A 21952-nucleotide genomic window follows, 5' to 3' on the forward strand; every position below is an offset into this window, starting at 1 on the left:
TAACTTCGTAGCTTTTTATGAATATTCATGATATTTAGTCGCGCACAAACTTTTTTCACAAACTTGAGCACTAAGGAACTGTAGGGTCAACTCTATGGATGGGACGCACATCAACTGGTTTCAGGGGACAATCTAGATCCGACATCAGCATTCCACTAGCGAGGAGGTACATGTAGTTGACGATGGAATGAGGAATCCTTCCTTTCCTTCTACGCTTTTTTCACTGCCGATGAAGCAATTTTTTCCCCCGGTGGGTGATGGGATGAGGTTATCCGAAGTCACAGCCGGCCTCTAAAGAACTGCATAAGTTTCCTCCTCAAGCAACTATCCTGGCGCCTTATAATAACCAGGCTACAGCCCTGTTATTATATATATTCAAAGTCGGTCAGTTTTTACATTAAAAAATACTTAGCTACCATACCAAAGGGATTATTTATAGACGAACTAGGGTAAAAAAGACTATGAAAAATTGAGCTTGTTATAAGTCTACCAGCCAAGAGTGACCGGTCAGGTTAAGTGATAGGAAACAACAAGTTGCTAGTCCAGAGGTTCTGGTTTTCAAACCCAGGACATGGACAATATTTATAAATTATTCGCGATCGCAACACTCGAATACGCCATCTGGGGAGAGACCGGTTTCATGCCTTTAGCCCTTCTCCCTTCCCTCTCCTCCTCTTTTCAGTTGTATAGGAATGTACTACGATATTTTCCCTTTTCTTAATATTTTTCCTTTTTATTTAATAAGAATATTTTTCAAAATTTCCATAATACTTTTCTTTAGAACTATGTTCAATGTAGTTTTCAGTTCCATATAGTTTTTCAAGTTAAAAGATTTCAATCTATATGAAAATCAAGAGAGAAACTAGCGTACTTCCTTCCTCTATGACTTTCCACACGCTAATGGGGAAAGCATGTGAAGTGTTGCCATAGGAAAAGAGTTCTGCTCTACGCCACCTGCAGCCCATTTCGATCGCCAATATTCAATTAAAATATTTTTTTATTTATTTTAGAATACTATAACGCAAATAAAACATTCCTTTTCTTAAAATAATTATTTTTTCCCTTTCTAAGTGCGTAATACCATAATAGCGATCAAATGGGCAAACAGTGTGGCACAATATTTATGTTCGTATTTATTTCTAAGTGCGAATATTAACTTTCAAATGGAGATATTGTTGTTCATATACGATATGATCCCTCAGCTCCCCTTAAAGCACCCCTCAATTACAACTTATGAGGGGTTGCTCAATATGGTTCATTTGAAAAATTGTGGGAAATTACTTAAAATACTTCTAATAAGTCCGACAGCCAAATGAGGCTGGAAGGGTTAAGAGGCAGGAAACAACGAATTGCCAGTCTTGAAGGTCCGAGGATCAACACCTGGAGATTTTCAATATTTAAAATTTGCGTGCAGGTCGTTGGGCTACCGAAGCGGGGGTGCCATCCCCACTGCAGAGGATCAAAATTGTGATGGCATGTCTTCGGATCATCCTCAGGGATGTTTCCCACACCGTCGCCAATAGCCCATTGTGCAGCAGCTCTAGTGCGACGTAAATGAACTACAACAACTGAAACTAAAACTCAGTGGCGCGACACCCCGTAGAGGGCCAAAGCCTACTGTGCCCATCTCAGTTTTCTTGACCTTGGGCTCTGGGGTGCAGGAGCAGATGTTCCGGTCAGGTGGTCAGCCGAACGTGGAACCCTCCAGTGTACAGTTCCCAAGCATGCTTGGTACTCATTTACTGACCCACTGAAGGGATGAAAGGCTAACTACAACAACAACAACGACAATATTTAAAAACAGATCGAGTGTAACTTATCTCGGCTGTATGGAGGGAGAAATATGCCGATCATGCGAAAGAAACCTTGCCGAAACAATCGATTTGGTATTGCCAACAGACAAAGAAGTATTTAACTTCCCTTCTTAGTGTTCCCATTTTCTAACTCATTCTTTAAAAAAAAAAACAACTGTAAGATAGCACTGAAAAGTCAGTTCGTGAAAGTTGAAAAAGTTTAACGGGTTTCTTTCAAATCTTCAGCTGATCTTAAGTCTACTATGCATTTTTTTAGGGTAAATCCATTTATTTATTTCATTTATTGAGTTACCGTTACGTGAATTGTTAGTCATGGGATTTATGTAAATTTGTGAAGTTTTCAGTAACTTTTCTGTTTTGATTGATTATTTACTTTTAAGTAAGCATCCCTTTTTACTTTCTATCAAACTTTCTATCATTTATAAATTGTTATTAACCCAATTATATTTTCTGAACTATATTTAAGGGGGTGTTACTTAAATTAAAATTGTTTGCTATGATAACTATGCCAACCGAGTATTTAACACAGTACATTTATTCTAGTTGTTGTTATTTATTAGAAAGATAATTTTGCATAGTTTAAAGGGTTTGTAAACTGTTATAAAAGTAGTGTGCAGTTTCATCGTTGAAATGCATTACCAGGTTGTACTGATAAAGGTTATACAATAGCCAGCTATAATACTGATTAAATTCTTTGTTTTGTCATTAAATTTTGTTTAAAAATTGTTTCGATATATGTTGAAAGCTTACACTGCATCGAGTTCTGAATTTAATTTTACGTGAGTAGAATTTAAACATTTTCTCGAATGTTACAGTAGGTATATTTAAAAAAATGTGTTTATAAGTAGTTTGCAGTCCTGTGTTTCCCCCTTCAAATTATTAGCATCAAATAACGGTTTGGGCTGGAAATGAAGAGCACTTTTTTTTTCTATTTATTTGAAGGAGTTACTTATTACACATTTTGAAATAAACCATACACTATGATTCTTAAATTTTAGTGTTTTTAATGAAGAAAGCTATTTGTTATTCATTTGATTTTTTTAAAAAGATTTTTGAAACTAAATCTAAAATATTTAGTACATTAACAATATGAGAATCATATGCTCAACTTTAGCATAAGCATTGCGACTTTGAATTAAATAAACTAACTTTTAATTGTGCTGTTCATGTGTGTATAATAACACAGAAAATGTTATTTGAGTTCAGCTTTTTCTTGCTCTGTTTTATTTAATTTTCTCTGTTTCACAGAGTGCGTAGAGTTTTTGAAAAGTGCTTTAAGGTGCTTATTTTTGATTTACATTTTTTAAAAGCCCTTGAAGGTGCATTTTTTATTCGGGGTTAGTAAAAAGTGCTTAATTTTCTATCAAAAAGAGATTTTTTTCTTTGCAATGTTGATTGTTGTTCTAAATTACAAAAGATGCATGATTTTCACAATTTTCTCTGCAATATTTTTCAGAAACTAGTTATTTTATCGTAATTATGTAATGTTTTTGAATTTCATTTATTATATGTTTATAAATGAAGAAATTTTAACGGTAGGGAAAAAATAATTTTTGTTACTATTCAGATCCTAATTATGATTTTTTTTTTTGGAAAGTGATTAAAAACATTTTTTTAGTGCTTTAAAAGTACTTAAAAGGTGCTTATTTTTTGTAGAAAAATCTGGCTATGCACCCTGGTTTCATTATAACATGTTCAGTTACTATATTTACATCTCCCCGCAAGATTTATAGATACACCCTATCTTAGACTTAACATTAAAAATTTAAAATGATGAGATGAAACCAGAGCTCATCCTAGGCAACAAAAAAAAGGGCAGGGTGCAAAAGTTTAAAAAAAGGGCATTATTATTCTAAAAAGGCAATAATTTTAAGTTCCATTAAAAACACTAATTCTTTACACATTCTATTAAAAAAAACATTGTCAATTAGTAAAAGATTTTTTTTTTTTACTTAACTAAAAGTAGCAAACCAATCAATAATTACTTATTTTCATTAATAAATTAACATATATATCAAGTTAATGAGCTAATTAAGCTTAGTAATTTATTTAAAATGCATGCATATATTAATAAAATAATAAATGTATGTTTTTAAGTGTCTGTAGTTATGACTAAATAATTAAAATGATTAATAATAATTATGATTTAATGATAGTGGAAGTAACTGTAAACTTTTAAAGACAAATGCAACAATGGGTTTTGATGGCTATTTTTCCTTTCCCATATAAATCTATGTATTGACAGCAATGACAAACTAAATAAAAAGAGTTAAAAATAACAGTTTAAGAAATTCATTGTAGAGTTTGGGGAAAAAGTAAAGAAGGGTCGAGGAAAGAAAGGGCAAAAAGGGTATGGAGCCTATTACACCAGGGCACTAATTTACTTCAGGGGCAACAGGGTGAATTCTTTTGACTAAAAGGGCAGCAGGGTGAAACACAAAACATTGTTGATGAGATGCTTGGATATTTATAGATATTAATTTTATTTTAAATTAAGAACGTTAATATTATTATTACGATGAAAAGGTAAAATTAAAATACGAGATTACAACGCTGTTTAAACTTATCATATTGAAATTTCATATTCAAAGTTAGGGATCATTATATACAAAGTGAAAAGTATTTGTAAATAAATATTATGTTAACTTATAGTGTTATTTTTTCTGGCGAGTGTGTCCTCAAACCTCGTGGAATGTTGCCCCGCAGAGGTATTATTTATACCATTGCCTGAAGCCAAGTTTGCCATCATCTGGAAACAACACCAGATTGTGGTTTACACCAATCTGACTAAATTTGTGTGGTGCATAAGGACAGTAGTGATAAATTTCATATTTTATCTGCTGAGTATGGGGGTGATTACTGTATCATGATCTGTTACAGAGAAATCACCAAGGCTTGGTAACTTCCGGGCAGCGGCCCACGAAAACAAAACAAAAAATGACAGAAAGGGACCAACTCGAAAGGTATAACCCCTGGCAAACATCTACTTATTTTTATTTTTTTTTAAATTTGCAAGTTCAAAATATGTTTAGCACCTTGGCACCTGTAGTTGGTTCGATAGATAACGACACGGAAATATATATCCGGTTTATGACCGCCCAAAATTTTGATAGAGCAATGAATTTTTTGCTAACTATGTTGATCAAGCTCCATTATTATTGAAATTTTTTACAAAGTTTTTATTAAATTTCGGTTGTTATTTGTAGTAACAGACCACAATACTTTTATTTTGTTAAATTTCGATTGATATTTTTTTAGTTTAATTTCGGTTTTTATTCATATTACCAGGCCATAATAATATTGTTTTTGTTAAGTAAAACTTATAAAAACCATTAACGACACAAATATCAATGTTATGGAAAGAATTAAATGTGTATGATTTCATTCATCATATTGGAGCCAATGTTCATGTTTGCGAGAACACAGAAAAGCAGTCCTTATAACCGATGAGTACCATTCCTGTTTTGAATGTATGTCTGAACTTATGATGGTTCCTTATTGACTATTAAACTTTACGAATATTAGTAAATTTAATGAATCTTATTGTATATTTATACTGTAATTCTGTGAAAAACTGATAAAGTAATTTCAATTTCATATTGCAAAATGGGTATTTGGTAAGGGGAATCAACCATCAAAACCTTTTGATACAATCACATTAAATTGTGTTTAAATATGAAGGGCATATGTTTGTACAGAAAAGTCACTCAATTTTGCAGAGTTCTTAAAATATTCTTCTATGGGAAATATTCACTTGGGAATTAAATCACTCATGACTCCGGGTTTTTGCTTACACTATGAAAATTATTATTTTTCTTTTTATTAATTTTATTACTTAAATCAAGCCTGTTAATATTTTTTAAATGGCTTGTTTTCAAATGAATAAAAAGTGTACTTAAACAACTGCAGCTGAGGTTTTCTTTTACTTTTTCTGAGCATTAAAGACTCTAGGAAATGAAGAGACTTAATTCATGTAACTGTAACCTTATTAAGATTAAATTTGAATTTAAGTACTATTATCATATACATTAATAACGATACATGGCATTTTATTTGTATTTCGTTACTTTTTAAATTAAGAACCTTTGCTTGTTTTTTCATTATTTTTTTCTGAATTTTTTAAAAATATTCCTTTAAAAAAAAATTTTTCTCCAGTTTTAATTATTTTTTTAAAATTTATAAATTTTTTGTATTGTGCATTCTTTTTCTCCAAAGGAAACAATTTTTTTTTTCTTTTCTTACATCAGACTACAATGAGGGTGAGGTCAAAGGTCACAGCGTTACCTCCTGCAAATTCCTGGAAACTAATTACCACCTGCTTGATCCATTTTATTTCAATCCAAAACAAAATATTTAAATAGAACCTTCTGTTCTTGGTTAAGAAAAAAAAGTCTATATTTCGAGAGAACTTTAGCGGAAACAGTAACAAAATCATCCCCCGCCAAGGTGTTATATGTCCCTTTGCTGACGGATGGGAAAATACTTTTAATTCAAATGTCACTCGATTTTATCTTTATTGCTTCAGGAAAATTGTTGTCTAATTTTCTTTTCCATGGCTTCTACAGGGTCCTTTGTCCAAAATTCAAATGCAGATTTCTTTCTCGGAGTTCTTTTTCTTAAAAATTATTAGTGAGAAAAAATAGAGAAGCACAACCTTGGATTTCAAATGAGCTCGTTCAAGAGCACCAGATTGCTACTTTGCATTTAGACCTAATGGTCGAAAAAATATTCACTTCAATAGTTTAAATATTTTTGAGGACTAATATTATATAAAGCAGAAATGTTTGACGAATTTATTATCATCATTAAATGTGTCAATGACCGTTGTTTTAACATTTTCCTATTTTGTATAAATTGACTGAAGATCTTTGAAACTAAGCATTTTTATATTTTCTGAAAATATAATAATTTGTCTCAATTTGTTTAAATTTTGAATTAGTTTTATAATACTTAAATAGTTTAATTTGACGCTTTATTGGACTTTTTAATGTCAAGAAAAAACTAATTGCAGTAAAATTATATTTATTTATTATGTTAATAATTATAATTATTTTTAGCAGTCACATATCTTAATGACTAAAGATAGAATTTTTTTTTAAAACTAGTTTTGAAGTTATTAAAATTAAAAATTTTTGTTTATTTTTATAGGGTCTCGAAAAATAAAAATTTTTACATCTTTATTTATTAATTTTTTACAGAACTAAAAGCAAGTATTCCCTTTTCTCAGAATTTTTTTTATTAAGAGGCTCAATGGTTATATTTATATGGACTAATATCAAGAGAATTACTTGATTTTTTGTTATGTAAGTTTTAAAATAAAAAGTTATGCTTCATTTAATTAACATGTAGTATGCAGCAAAGAAAAATCTGGAGTTTTATTATTTCTTTCATTTTGAATTTTAAAAAAATTTTTCTTTTCCCAACTTAACCATTTAGACATTTAGTTCATCATATAAACAATTTTAAAAATAAGACTTCAGTGATTAATTTTTCAGAAGATTTTATACGAAATATATATATCGGAACTTAAAAAAATCTTCATTATTTAAATCTTTTTTTTTTTTTACTTATGTGAAAATGAAATATAAATTTTATTTTAATGGATTTCAAGGGGTTACTTGTATATGAATGCCTATTTCTTGAGCAAACTGACGGTTCTGCACGTTAAAAGTCCCATTTCAACCCGTAGTTTTCTTCTCATAGCAAAACCAGTTTTTCTATGTTAATAGATAGGGGAGGAACATTCTTCAATTTTGTCCATTTGCTAAACTAGCCAATTGGTTAAACAAAAAATATAATACTTATAGAATTTGTTGAACAAATTTGTTTATTACATACTACAAATTCCGAAAGTAAGATCTGGTATTTTAAAATTAATACTCCTTTTTATATGCTAGCACTAAATTTTGATAAAAAATCTAGATATTTTCAACATTTGCTATCAGAATAAGATTCCCTAAGGAATCTCATTCTGCATCTTTTCCCATGGGGTATATTTAAGCAAAATTGTCAACTCTACTGGCCAGTTTCTCCTGGTCTACTGCTTTCATAAAAATTCTTTTGGTTTTTGTACATTTTGGGAAATCCCCTAAAAAGAATATCTATTAAAATGGAATTTTTACTCAATTTATTGCTTGCTTAAATAGGGTGACCTGGGGTAATTCCTTATCGAAAAATGCAAACATCTATTTACTGGAAGTTTGAGGCTATATGAGATGCGTCCTATGCCAACTTCTTTTGTTTGAAAATCTAATTAGAATTTAAAAGATTTTAAATTTTTAGTGATCAGGAATTTCCCCTGGTCTTGATCATTTGTGGGGTAATTCCTGATTACTTCTGGGGTAATTGCTGATCACCAGTTTTTATTGTAAAGGGGCTGTTTGAAAATAATGGTAATTAACAAGTAAGACATAAAGATAAAAAAATAAACCATAAAGATATGTTTAAGCCGCTAATAAAACAATTTATTTAAAAGCAAGAAGAACGATTAACGCTTTAAATTTTCAAAAATCTTTGCATCGTTCCATACATTTTAGGCAATCAGCCAACTCATTCTCATGTTCTTCTGAAATATAAGAGAGTTCCCACATGGGTTACTTTTGCTGGATTTTTTAACTTCATTAAGGGAAAGTGTAAAGTTAAATAAGGTATGCCAACAGCTCTGGCAGCAGCTCTCACACTGAAATTTTAATTTTCAATCAGTAAAAGAAATTCACTAATTTTGTTTTCCAGAAGCTTAGTATCCTTTTTAGGCTTATAATTTCTCACCATATTTATACTAGGCTCATTTATAAACTTAAAAATTATTCTAACAATTATACTAGGCTAATTTATAAACTTAAAAATTATTCTAACGATGTACACACATAAAATTAAGATAGGAGCAAGGTAAAACAAACCAGAAATGGTGCAAATCAGAATACAGTCTTGTATACAGTTAAAAACAAATTTTGTTCAAAACAAAAATTCCACTTAATAAATATGAACTGTTATTTAAGAAAAGACAATTAGTTATTTATAAGCTATTTTGTATACTATTTATATGAAGAAATGACAATGATCAGGAATTACCCCAGTGATCAATAATTACCCCATCTGTAGGGGGCAACATTTGATATAGTTTCCTATAATCAATTATAAAGTTTACAGTTGATGTGAAACAATTAAACAAAAGCTTACACTACTTTTATATCAAAGAAAAAGAAAGTAACTCAAAATATTTATTATTAAGAGAATGAGGGGGATCTTTGCAGAAATATGCACATTTTGAAACCCATCTTTGAAATGGAAAATACAGAAAGCAGTTTAAAATATAGGGGAGAGTGGGGTCAATTGTAACAGGGTACGATTGTAACAGAGCAAAAATTTCGAGTGTCGGGTTCTAGATTTGGTTCCTAGGTGGCGCACAAGGTGCATTTAACAAATCTACATGTACACCCCTGATGGCAACCATTTTTATGTACTTTTGAAAGAGTTACATCGCAAAAGATATTTTCACGGCACGCAAGTACTTTTTTTGGTATTAGAATACTATATTATAACAAAGAAATTTTATTTAAACAAATAAAAATTAGTAACCGAATATGTAAGTGGACACCTTAATTAACATTTCAATAAAAAAAAGATTAGCTTTGCTAATTAATTAGCATTATTTTTAACAAATGAAGCTGAAATGGCGTCTTGGGGACAATTGTAACAATAAGTAAAGGGACGATTGTAACAGTTGAAAATAAATAATCCTATGTTTACAAACCATTACTTAACTCCTTAAGAACCACCAATAGTTTCCTATAGCATTTATATTATGTTGCATGTGCATTATTTTATTTGTCACCTTTCGCAGCATAAATTAAAATTTTTAACCCCTTAAAGTTAAAAGTTTAACCCTTTAGGTCTCTGTTCATTATTATTTTTACTCCTAAAATATCACTACTATTTTGATCAATAAAAAAATATATCACAACTATGATAATATGTATAATTAACTATGTTTCAGTTGAATTTATGAACTGTTACAATTGACCCCGTAAGTGGGGACAATTGTAACAAGTGCACGACTGTTAAAAATTGTTAATAACTAATATAATAATATTTAAAATCAGGTATTTATTTTTCTTCTAGTAGAGGATAGTCTACTTTAGACGTCTGTCAATAAATACTAATAATATATTGGATTTTTTTGTTAGTTAAAAATAGTTAAGTAAAAAATGTTACAATTGACCCCACTCTCCCCTACTTATTTTGTTAGATTAAACAAAAAATTATTATTAAGTAAATGTAATTATACTTTAGTAAAGTGTACAAGCATTCTTGTCCATGTCTCAAATTTAAAAAAAAGATAATTTTTTTAATTCATTATTTGCCCCAGAAACAGAGTGGTCGTGAATTACCCCGGGTCACCCTATTTAAATAAGTACGTATTACTTATACATAATTAGCTAGGCTCATTTATAGAAATCAGTTTAAAGCTTTCCTTTTCTTCCTTTTTACTAAAATTTTCCTTTTATTTTTTTTCCTCCAGAACTCCCTTATTAAATTAAAAAGTCTTAACTATCAATAATAATGCGTATTCAACGTATTGCATGCGATTCGATGCACATTTCTGCAAAAACTGCGTAGTGAGTTCAAACTGTGAATTCAAATTTCAAGGAAGTACCTGAAATTTTAGATTAGCATTTTTGTGTCAGAAAAAGTGACAAAAACTAAATATTTTGTTAAGTAGCTTATATTTTATTTTGATAGCTTTACTTCATTTTAACTAACTGTTGGTTTTTACCCAGAAAGCTAAAATCAATCAAGACAGCGCAAGTTCCGAGAAGAAATAATATTCATTATGAGAATAATTATAATTCTTATATATTCTTATAATTATAAGAATAATAGAAATAATAATAATTAGAAAATAAGTTTGCGAAAAATGTACAATGGAAACACCCTGTATATGTAAAAACTGTGTTGAGCAATGAATTAAAAATTCTTATTCTTTGTTTTTGTAATACAAGAAAATTGTCAATATGCAATTTTGGTTAATCATTATAAAGTTTTTTTTTTAGTTTATTTCCTTCCTAACATCCATATTTCATTCATTCAATCAAGAAACATAAAGTCCGGTCAATTGACTGGCTATGGTAGAAATATATATATATATATATATATATATATATATATATATATATATATATATATATATATATATATATATATATATATATATATATATATATATATATATATATATATATATACAGTCAATTCGCTATAACTCGAAGTACGATAACTCGAATATTACTATAACTCGATTTTTTTATGAGGTCCCGACCCTTTTATCTTCAATTTCATGTTAATTATTCTCGATTACTCGAATTTTACTCCCTTTAACTCGATTTTTTTGGATCTTTTAAAACAAGAAAAAAAACCTAGGATCTTACATCTGATATCATATTATCCTTTGCAACACGCACACAATGTCTTTCGCACTCTTCATGGAGAAGCTAAAGCTGTCCCTCTTGAAGTATGTGAACAGTGGTTAAATGAAACGTTGCCAAATTTACTTTAAGGATACAGTTAAAATGATGTTTTCAATATTGATGAAATGGGTCTATTTTTTAAATGTCTTCCAAATAAGACTATGATGTTTAAGGATGAAAACTGCTCAGGGGTTAAAATGAGCAAGGAACGTTTGACTGTCCTAGTTGAAAGAAATGCGTCTGGGACAGAGAAATTACCCATACTTGTTATCGGAAAATACCGAAATCCCCGATGTTTCAAGAATGTAAAAATGTATCCTTTGGATTACAAGTCTAACAAAAAGTTTTGGATGACATCAGTTTTATTTGAAGACTATGTAAGAAAATTGGATCGGAAATTCTTCGCTAAAAAAAGAAAAGTGATACTCTTTATGGATAAATGCACAGCGCATAGTGATCTACCTAATTTGAAAGCAGTAAACTTGCAGTTTCTCCCTCCAAATACAACAGCAAAATTGCAGCCGATGGACCAGGGTATCATAAAGTGCTTCAAACAGTCTTATCGTAAATGGCTAGTCAGAAAAATGATCTTAAATATTGAAAGCATTTAGAGGATTTGTAATTAATAAGCATTAATTAAATAATCCGACAAAATTTTGAAAGCCCAAAACCGAAACTATCGGTAAGTCGAACTTCCGATATGTCGAAGTTTTTCGTCAGTCCTATCAGATTCGAGTTATCGCGAATTCACTGTATATATATATATATATATATATATATATATATATATAATATATATATAAAGTGTTGGTATGTTTAGTGTTAAGCAAATTATCAATGTATTTTCGACATGTTTTTTTGTACGTTCAGCTTCAGTAGAAGAACACACGACGACAGTTCTAAAAATATTCTTTACCTACTGAATATTACTGTTAGATACTACAGTCTGCAGGGGTCTGTTTAGAAGAAATTTGGGTCCGTTGACGGACCCTTCACAAAATATCTTTTCATAAAAACGGAACCTTCACAAAATATTTTAACTTAAAAACGGACCCTTCACAAAATATTTTAACTTAAAAACGGACCCTTCACAAAATGATTTTTCTTTTAATCCGACCTTTCACAAATTTGTTTATCTTCATTATTGTTTTGTTAATCGAATAAACCCTTCCCAGGGCAGAAAACAAGAAAGATGGATGTAAACGAATTAAGTTTTGTCTTCGGCAGACGATTCTTCCATTATTCGTCTGAAATGAATATTCTGCGTTCAGCAGTATAGGCTAAATATCAAATGTTGCATCTCTAATTTAGAAGCAGCAATTGCTGTTTATTTTTTAAAATTAAATTTTTTTTAATTATAATTTTTCAGTGCCGAGCATAATCTTGTATCTATTTACAATTTAAAAAGTCTTTGAAAAAGTCTTTTTTTGCAATAACGGACCCTATTTGCACAAATTCATAAAAGCGGACCCTGGTTGAAAGAATGTGAGTAATTTTTTCACAATTTCACGAAAAACGGACCTTTCACAAAATGTCTGGACAGACCCCTGGTCTGACTTCTATTTAACGAACTTCCATTTTGTGAATTTCTCTATTTTACGATGTTTTTCGAGGAACCAAGAGCATTTTGGAAATTTCTTCGTTAAATAACTTCCAAGTAGCGAATTTTCTATTTAACGAACTTTTCCTTGAGATCCACTTTCCCTATTTCCCATATTTCAGACTTGTTAACGTCTTTTAGGCAGGAAATGACCTTGATTTGATTTTCGAAGCCTAACTTATGGAGAAAGCAGTAAAATACCTTATCGTTTGCATTTCAAACGAAAAACTCAGACAAAATTAACGTATTTTATCAGTAGTAATTAAAAATACGAACACATGTGGTAATGTATGTTCAAAATTAGTTTCATAATAAATGTAACTGTAATTTATACAGAATTTAAATTTTTTTTAGTGGAAAATGTATGTAGCACGATAGTGTAACACAATGTTTTGCTTTATTCTTGTTTTACATGCAGATTTCTTTTATGGTTAAAAATAAAAAATAAATAGTAGATACTAGTTAACAAGATGAGGACATTCCAATTGCTATTTTAATTATATCTGGAATTTATAAATTTAAAGCCTCTTTTGTGTTGTTTAAGTATTTCAAAAGGTGACGATCATTTAACGATAGACTATTTAACGAATTTTCCATATAACGAACTTTTTATCGGGATTTAGAGACTTCGTTAAATAGAGGTCCTACTATATGATTGATTGTCCATGTTTACAAAAACGTTTTCAATGTAACCCCTACAGTCATTGATGTCTTTTCGATTCTTGAAAATGTCAACAACAAAAAAATGCAGAGGCATTGATATTCTGCTTTTTTTTTTATTAATCAATATGAACTTTGTAGTTTTGTAGAAATGGGATTTAGAAAATAGTGAGAAATTACTTTAGACTGAACTCTCAGTAGGGGAGGAATGCCCAATCTCCAGAGGTCATTAACGTGGCCAACCTTGCGTTGCTTTTATTCTATTGTTCTTAACTATTCATAACTGTTTCCTCCTCAGTGAGACATATGCGTAGGCAGGCGTGAGGGGGTCATATAAATCAAAAGTTCAATTTATTTATTTATTTTTTTAAGAGGTTGTTTCAAAAGGTCTTAGAGGTATCTTTCTTCCCGATCGAAGAAATGGAGGGGGAAATATGGGTATTTCGCTTTTCGAATTGTTGCAAAAATGAATACGGGTCTCTATAACCCAGCGGTTCCCAAATATAGTGTTCCGTGGAACCCCGGGGTTCCACACAAGGCTTGCATGGGTTCAGAGAGTTTTAATTCTTTAATAACCAGTAATGTTTTTTAAAATCTGTCATATTTATATCCAATTTATAGCAATTGTAATGTAATTTTTTTTTATCATGATCTTTAAAAATTATGATGTTCTTTTAAAAAATGAGAGAAAAAACATTATTTTTAATTCTGCGAATTATCTTTTAAACTTCTGTGATTTCAGAATTTTTATTATTATTTTTTATTTTTATTTTATCAACTTAAAATTCTAGCTGAAACAAGCCACGTCATTGGCGAATTTTTTCAATTCCGAAATGAGAACAGAAAAATCAGGAGTGTTACTTTCCTTTCTGATGAACAAGAATAGTATCTTTAGAATATAATTCTGCAGAAAGAAAGAATAAAAAGTCAAGATGTATCAGATAAGGCCAGATAAAAGGCCAATAATTCTTAGATGAAGTACACATTAAGATGGTCCCAAAGATTCCACAGCGGCAGAATGGCGCCATCCTTTTACCGAATCAAAATCTCTCAATTTTATCATTTGAATGACGTTTCGTTAAGATAAGATTATCCTTGCAACCACCTCCCTTTCAGAACCTCCCTTTAAATATCGAGACAGCTAAAAATTCGTGGCTTTTTCATATTTTCATGGCTAGATAAATCTGTGCCATATCCAAACATCCCTGCAATGGAAATCCCATCAATATAAATATCCAACGAACAATGTTTTCAATACTTCATGTAACTTAATAAAATGCCTTTTTGAGTGATTTAGCCTAATTCTCTTCACTTATCTAGCCTTTAAAGGCATATTATTACATATATATATATTAGTAATTTATTAAAAATATTTTTGAAAATACTTAACGAAACAATAATGAATTTAAAAAAGCTTTTTTGTGACTTAACTCAACAAAATCGTTTCTTTCTAAGAAAGCTTTTAAGTCTAAAACGGGAATTGTAACTCAATTTCGCTTCCCTATCCCCGTAATATTTATGAAATTTCTAGAGCACATTTCGTGTTGAGCCGATGAAATTTTTTTATTCGCTTTGGCGAGAATAAACGGAAATTAACTGAGCTGTGTTGGGCAGAAATGGAAGGTGAAAAGAAAAGTGTTTCATCATGCTTGTTAATTTATTCAGACGGCAACATAAGCTTTTATTTAGTTTTGTAGAAGCTTAAGAATCAAACCTCCCAACAACGGTCTCTTATGACCTATGTAAAGAGATCGACACTATTCGAAATGATTGATCAAAAGATTAAAATAAGTAAAAAACAGATTTAATCCACTAGTAGTCACAGACAGTAAGACTGATGACGAAATGACTGATCCAATGATGATCACTTTTTATTTTTGCGTTTTTCTTCAGTGATGTAGGGTAGCTTGGCTTATTCCTATATCTCGGTAATACTTTAATTGGGGGGATTTAAGAAGTCCCTCTACGGAAGAAAATATCAACAAGCATTGATGCTCCCTGAATCGCTCAAAATGAACGCCCATCATGAATGCAGGAACATTAGTCACTTGATTCATGTATGGATGCTTAAATATTGTCCTTATTACAATAATTGGAATGTGATAATGTATTTAGTAATGATCAATGAGAATCATTGCAAGCTGAAGATAGAAAACCTTGTTTTGAAGTCGCTGTTTCAGAGGTTTTTTCTTAATGTAAATCTTAAGGAACAAATACGGCTCAAAAATAGATCTTATGTTTTATTTTATAACCATCGTTGACCAGCCGACCCATTTTTTGGGTTTACGACTACTTATGTTAAACTACGTAACCTTGTCATTTTGAACCCAATCCAGAAGACAAGGAAAATCCTGGATCAAGTATTGGGGCTAATTTTGCCTTCGTGGAAAACATTTTGATGGAACAAACCTGCGTTTGAGTTACAGGAGAGGAAAACCACGAAAACCTCCCACGGTTAGCCTAACAGCAAGGGGACTCTAACCCATGATCAGTATACCAGGGAGGATATTTTACGTCAGCACTGTGGTCGGTGCGAACCGGGTGCGGAATTCGTATCGACCAGCCATTGCTGGAATTCGAACCCGGTTCACCTCATTGGAAAGCGAACGCTCTATCCCCTGAGTAAAAATTTAACCGTTCTTCGGAGGTTGCCATTATTTTGGGTGGTCGTTAAAAGGAGTTTGATTGTAATTAATTTATATAGTTTTAATTGTTGTGCCTATTTTTTTTTTTTTTACTCTGTTATTTATACTTTGAAAATTTTTATTTAATTTTTTCTCAGTTTCTAACCTCTTTGTTTGGAATTGGACAATTTACGGAATTATGTTAGAATAAAATAATTTTAACCGTGGTCTCCAATTTATATCTGTGTCTAATTGAATTGATTTTAGTGAAGCCAAAACAATCGTCAAATGAGCAATAAGAAAGAGAAATCAATGTTCTTGAAATTCTTTTGTCTTCTGCAAAATTGGAATGACTGCGGCATCAAACAAAGATTCACGTTTTTAATCATTGAGACGGTTTGAGCTGCAGGGCATTATTTCTTATTAAAACTCTTGCTTGGTTAATGAAACATTTACATAATTTCGTTTCCATGATAATTCGACTCGTAATTACTTCTCACTTTCACCATTCTCTATTTTAAAGAAAATAGTTGTTTCATACATTTATTTCAATTTACCAAATTCATGCTTTCCTAATTGCTCCTATGAAACTGCCATGTCATGGTTTTGCGTCCACAAATCGCCATGGCGTCTAACAAATTATAGCTTTCGCTCAGTAATTAAAGAAAGCAGAAGGCTCTTCTTATTCTTTTCATTCCATAACATCTTGACTGGTAAAAATTTGTCAAGGCGCCTTGAAATTTCTCGTTTTGTAAACCCATGCTTATTAATTGTAAGGAGACAGTCTTAACTTAAAAAAGTTTATTTTCATATTCAATTTTTTAATTTTGGGTTCAAAATGTTTGAGCATTTTAGTTATTACAAAGGTAAAGAAGTATTTAGTAAGGTTTTAATTTTTGGGAGCACTATATTACACAGTATTTTTTTTATTATCATAAAATTAAAAATAATAATAATACTCTAACAGCCATCCTAACAGCAAACTAATGTAGTTAAAACAAACGTTTATTGAATTTGTCCCTTCATACACTTGGTCATTAATCTGTAAAATTTTTAAGACTTAAAATCAAATAAACGTCTTACTAGTAATTATACAAATGAAAATTGAAGGGAGGAACGGTTTTTTTTTTTAAAGAACAAGTAAAGTATCAAAGGATAGCTAAGCTCTTAACAGACACCTCTGCCACGCAGTGGCCTGCGACGTAAGGCAGTGGTACTGTGATCGTATTCGTGTAGATCAGGGGTTGCCAAACTTTTTTGATCGTCGACCCCTACATAATTTTTCGAAATCTCCATCGACCCCCATAAAAGTAATTTTCTGTTAATTAAAATAAAACTCTATTAGATACTGTGTTTGTACATTTATTTTATGATTTTGAACATTTATTAAAATAATAGTACATAGTGTATCAAAAGTTTTATGAAAAATATATTAATGTTGAAATTTAATACCTTAATATTTATGAAATAATAAGTAATTAGAAGTAAGTAGAAATAATAAGTAAAGTAACTACGGATTTATTGCTTCTTAATCAATGACATGGGTGTGTCTGGTGTTTTTTTTTTTTTTTTTTTTTTTTTTTTTTTTTTTTTTTTTGCAAGGTTCGTTATATTGGGTTCAAAATTGGTCAATTTTAATCTTAAATCCCCTCGAAACTCCACATTTAATTTATTTCTGTTCTTAGTTAAGATTGAATTTACGTGACTGAAACCGGCTTCAACCATATAGGAACTTGGAAATGCTATCATAAATGGCTGAGCTATTTCGTAAAGTTGTACATATTTTTGCATTATATTTATATTTGTCCAAAATTTGCTTATTGTTAAATTTTTAAAAAGCGTCCTTGCTTCAATTCCCCATAATAATTCAGCAAGCTCATCTTGCAGGTTGATGCCCACGTTTTCAATTTGAGCAGAAAATGGCACAATAATCCAATCAGGGATGTCAATGTTTTCCAAATCAACAAAACTCAGTTTAAAATCGTCGCCCAATTTTTGAAGGTTACCTGTATATATTTCCAAGTCTTCTTCTTTAATTTCTAATTGTCACATATCTGAAAAATACTGATAATCCTTCGACCAATCGACCCTTCCGGTTCGGATCGACCCCCATTCGACCCCCTGGCTCAGATCGACCCCCGCTTATGTTAAATAGACCCCTGGGGGTCTATATAGACCACTTTGGCGACCTCTGGTGTAGATGTATCTCATTTGTTTGCCGAAGCTTGAAACGTAAGGACGTTTTTAAACATCCCAGCTTAGCCCAATTCTAGTTTGTTTTTTTAAATTTTTTTGTTTACCCATCTTTAGCACGGCCAGACGTTATCTATGTTCAGTTTCAAAGAGATTATTGTGTTGTAGTGCCCCCTAGAGAGAAAATAATTCGAGTAAGCAGTGAGAGATTTTGCGTAACGAGTGAAGCTTTCTAATAAAATAACGTTATTCTAAGGTGATCCTTCTTGTGTTGTGAATATTACACGAATTAGCGAGTAAACAATCCACGAGATGGCGGATAGTTAGAAGACTAGAGTGGCTACAGTTTGTCTAAAATAAGAACTCCCCCAGACATTCGTCTGGACCTGTGGCGGTGACTATAGGAACGAGATATGACTATTTCAAGTAGGGGTGCGGTGTCACTGTTTTGGAGTGGATTAGGCTTGGATCGGCGAATGAAAGGGAATCTCTTTCCTAGAGTGAAGCTACCCTCCCTAAAATACACCATTCTTGTTTCCATAGCGCCAGACGACCTCAGACTTTGTGGCGGGAGGAGTTCTTAGCTTAGACAAACTGTGCTTGTTTATGAATCTCGGTGTTTCGAGAAATGTGATGTCCACTCTGCGGAATCAGTTCACAGAGACAGGAACAAACGGTCCGCCTACCTGGTCAAGTCGCAAAAAGGCATCAATGACATCAATGACCGTCGAAGCTTCTAGTCAAAAGAGATAGGTCCGCGACAAAGACAGTACTGTCTCGTAGCCCGTAAAAAGCAACAAGGACATCCATTTCACTGATAACAATGACCAGTATGCCCTGTAGTCATCACTGTGAACCACAAAAAAGACCGTCTGGCATGCCGTGAGAGTCTTGGACAGAAGATGATTCCTTCAGTGATGAGTCTTGATTCAGTCTGGATAGCGAATCGAGACGTGTTCTCCCCTGGAGTCTATATCAGCCTTCTAAAATTTTCGAAAAGGACTGTTTACAGGGTATCCGCGCATCTGAAATGTCATGGAAAGTCATGGATTTTCGTATTGAACAAAATTTGTCATGATTTTTACTATTTTTTTTTTCTTTTATAAAAATCATGGAATGTCATGGAATTCGCCGAAAAATCTTATTTTAAATTGGAATCCCCCACCCTCCCAATTTCATGGTGTTCCGAACCCACTCACAGTCATATTTATTGAAATATAAAAAGTTTTTATCATGTCCTTTCAAAAAATGAAAGAAAAAACATCCATTTCTAGAGCGAATTGTCTTCTAAACTTCTGTGATTTTAGAATTTTTGTTTATTATTATTTTATTTTGTCATTTCAAAATTCTAGCTGAAGCAAGCCAGTCATTATCGAATTTTTTTTTAAATTCCGAAATAAGAACAGAAAAGTCAGGAGTATTTCTTTCCTTTCCAAAGAACAAGAAAAGTATCTTTAGAATATAATTCTGCAGGAAGAAAAAAAATATTTGCTCTTGTATTTTTTTCAGCTATTTTATTGCTTCAATTCTTTCTTTACTCTGTTTTTTAAATTTAAAATCTATAAATATGAATATGCTGAGTATAACAGTTTTGGTTATACCTATCATTTCAATTAATGTTATTATAATGCTTTCTTAAATTTATTGTTGTGTTTTTGTCTGAGAAGTCATGAATAATTCTTGGAATTAGTCATGAAAAGTCACGGATTTGAAAATCTAAAATGTAGCAGATACCGTAACTACTATGGTTGAGTGGCAGGCGTGCATACCGACCTTCATGTGTTCCATATAGGTACCCTGATAGATCAGCGGTACAGAGACGAGTTCCTTGTACCCCATGCGTGACTTTTCCTCGGAGCATATGGACCAAATTTCATCTTCATGTACGATAAATTCCAATCTACACAGGGCTCAGTGGGTAGACGAATACCTCCGTCGGAGGTTATTAAATGATTGAAGTGGCCTGCGATGTCACCTGTTTTTAATCCTGTCGAACACGTATGGGATGCTCTTGGACGCTTAATTGCAGCTTAAAAACTAGCTCCAACGACCCTCCTCGAGATTAAGGTTGGTTCAGGAGCGTTTGATTCAAGCGTTGCAAGAAAATTCAGTAAATATTTTTTCAAAGGAATTGTAACGATAATAAAGAAAAATATTTGTAACTATATAAAATAAAACAATAGTAGTGGACAGGGCCGGGATAGCCTGGTCGGTAGGGCGCTGGGCCCATATCCAAGAGGTCGTGGGTTCGATCCTCGCCGGCCGAAGACTCCCCGTGTAGTAAATGGTGACTGATTCACGTTAAATCTGTCGAGTCTCAAAGTCCTCCATGTTCCCATAACAAATCAATACCTCTGGGGGTACTGATCCAGGAGTTTCCTTGTCTTCTGGATTGGTTCAAAATTACGAGGCTACGGAGTTGAACGTAAGTAGTCGTAAACCCATGAAATTGGGTCGGCTGTTCAACGACGGTTATAAAATAAAATAGTAGTGAACAACTGATCTTACTAAGTCTATGCATCTTATGGACCCCCATAAAATCATACAAAAGGATCCTAAAACTAACAAAAGAATATTCGGCTGTCATCAGCTTACAAACAGTAATAATTTATATATAAATTATTTATCTCTTATGCAAAAATATTTTTATTTTAGAGATATTAAATAAGTTAAAGGTATAAGTCAAAGACGTACTATTATTGATAATACTGGTAATGTGGTTACAGGTTTTTTATGTTTCTCGGAAATGGATAAGTTCGTAAAAATGATTCTATAGTAGTCGTGGAGGTTTGTGAGCGATGCGATAGGGCGGACTTCATTGTATAGCTTATATTTTGAATGTTTTAGCCAAATCAATGTGTTACCCAGGTCCCCCTCCCCCCCGAAATTGTATTTGCTGGTTTTATTTTCCAAAAATATTATTTAAAAAGAGATGACCGAAATCTGCCACGAAATGCATTGGGAAATCATTTTCATGGAAGAAGAAAAAAAAAAAAAAGAGTCTGTTTTCTGAAAATGGCGTGAGTAACGGCCGTTCTCTTAGGTTTGTGTTTATTTTTGTGAATATGACTTCCGTACAGTGACATAACGGAGCAAACTGATTATCTATCACTTTTGCAAGCTGTGTAAACTGATTTTGGGGCCCTCATGAAATAATTCGAGCTATTCTGCAGAAGCCGTTATTGAAGGTTTCCTGTTTTGTCTATTAAAGGTAATAATTAAAATGTACTGTTTTTTTTTTATTATTATTTTGAATTAAATTTCTTCTATTTCTTGTTTTTTTTTTCCGGGCTTCTATTTCGTGTCAAATACACGCCTTCATATTTTCGAAAGAAAAAAAAAAAGTTAAAAAGAGCTTGCAAATTTTGCACCATTTACAACTTGTTGCTTTAAAATCTTAATAAAATTAATTGTTTAGGAACGCCATCATATCTAGAATATTTTTTTTTTAAAATAATACAAGTAAATTATTCTTGCTTCTTTTCCCCAGAGCTTTTCTAAAGTTTCTTCACTATAACAATGTAACAATAACGTTCATAGTACAGCTGGTGCATTTTTTAATAGCATAATTTTATAAATTTTCATTTTAATAAG

At 31.6% G+C, this 21952-nt stretch overlaps 1 protein-coding gene across 3 annotated transcripts in view; it reads left to right on the forward strand.

Annotated features, from left to right (window-relative positions):
• The first annotated feature begins 1669 nt into the window (after positions 1-1669).
• LOC107439595 (protein phosphatase 1 regulatory subunit 16A) overlaps positions 1670-21952 on the forward strand; it is a 57698-nt gene continuing 37415 nt past the window's right edge. Inside the window, exon 1 of one of the 3 annotated variants that reach the window (XM_087149705.1) lies at positions 1670-2071. The gene's annotated coding sequence lies outside the window, so the exon portion shown is untranslated. Of the gene's footprint in view, positions 2194-2312; positions 2594-21952 lie in introns of those variants that run through there. The other 2 variants (XM_043049949.3, XM_087149706.1) reach the window with 2 other exon arrangements.

This window comes from Parasteatoda tepidariorum, chromosome 1 (genome assembly GCF_982258835.1).
Source record: "Parasteatoda tepidariorum strain Cologne lab strain chromosome 1, Ptep-v5.0, whole genome shotgun sequence".
In the NCBI taxonomy this organism is placed as follows: domain Eukaryota; kingdom Metazoa; phylum Arthropoda; class Arachnida; order Araneae; family Theridiidae; genus Parasteatoda; species Parasteatoda tepidariorum.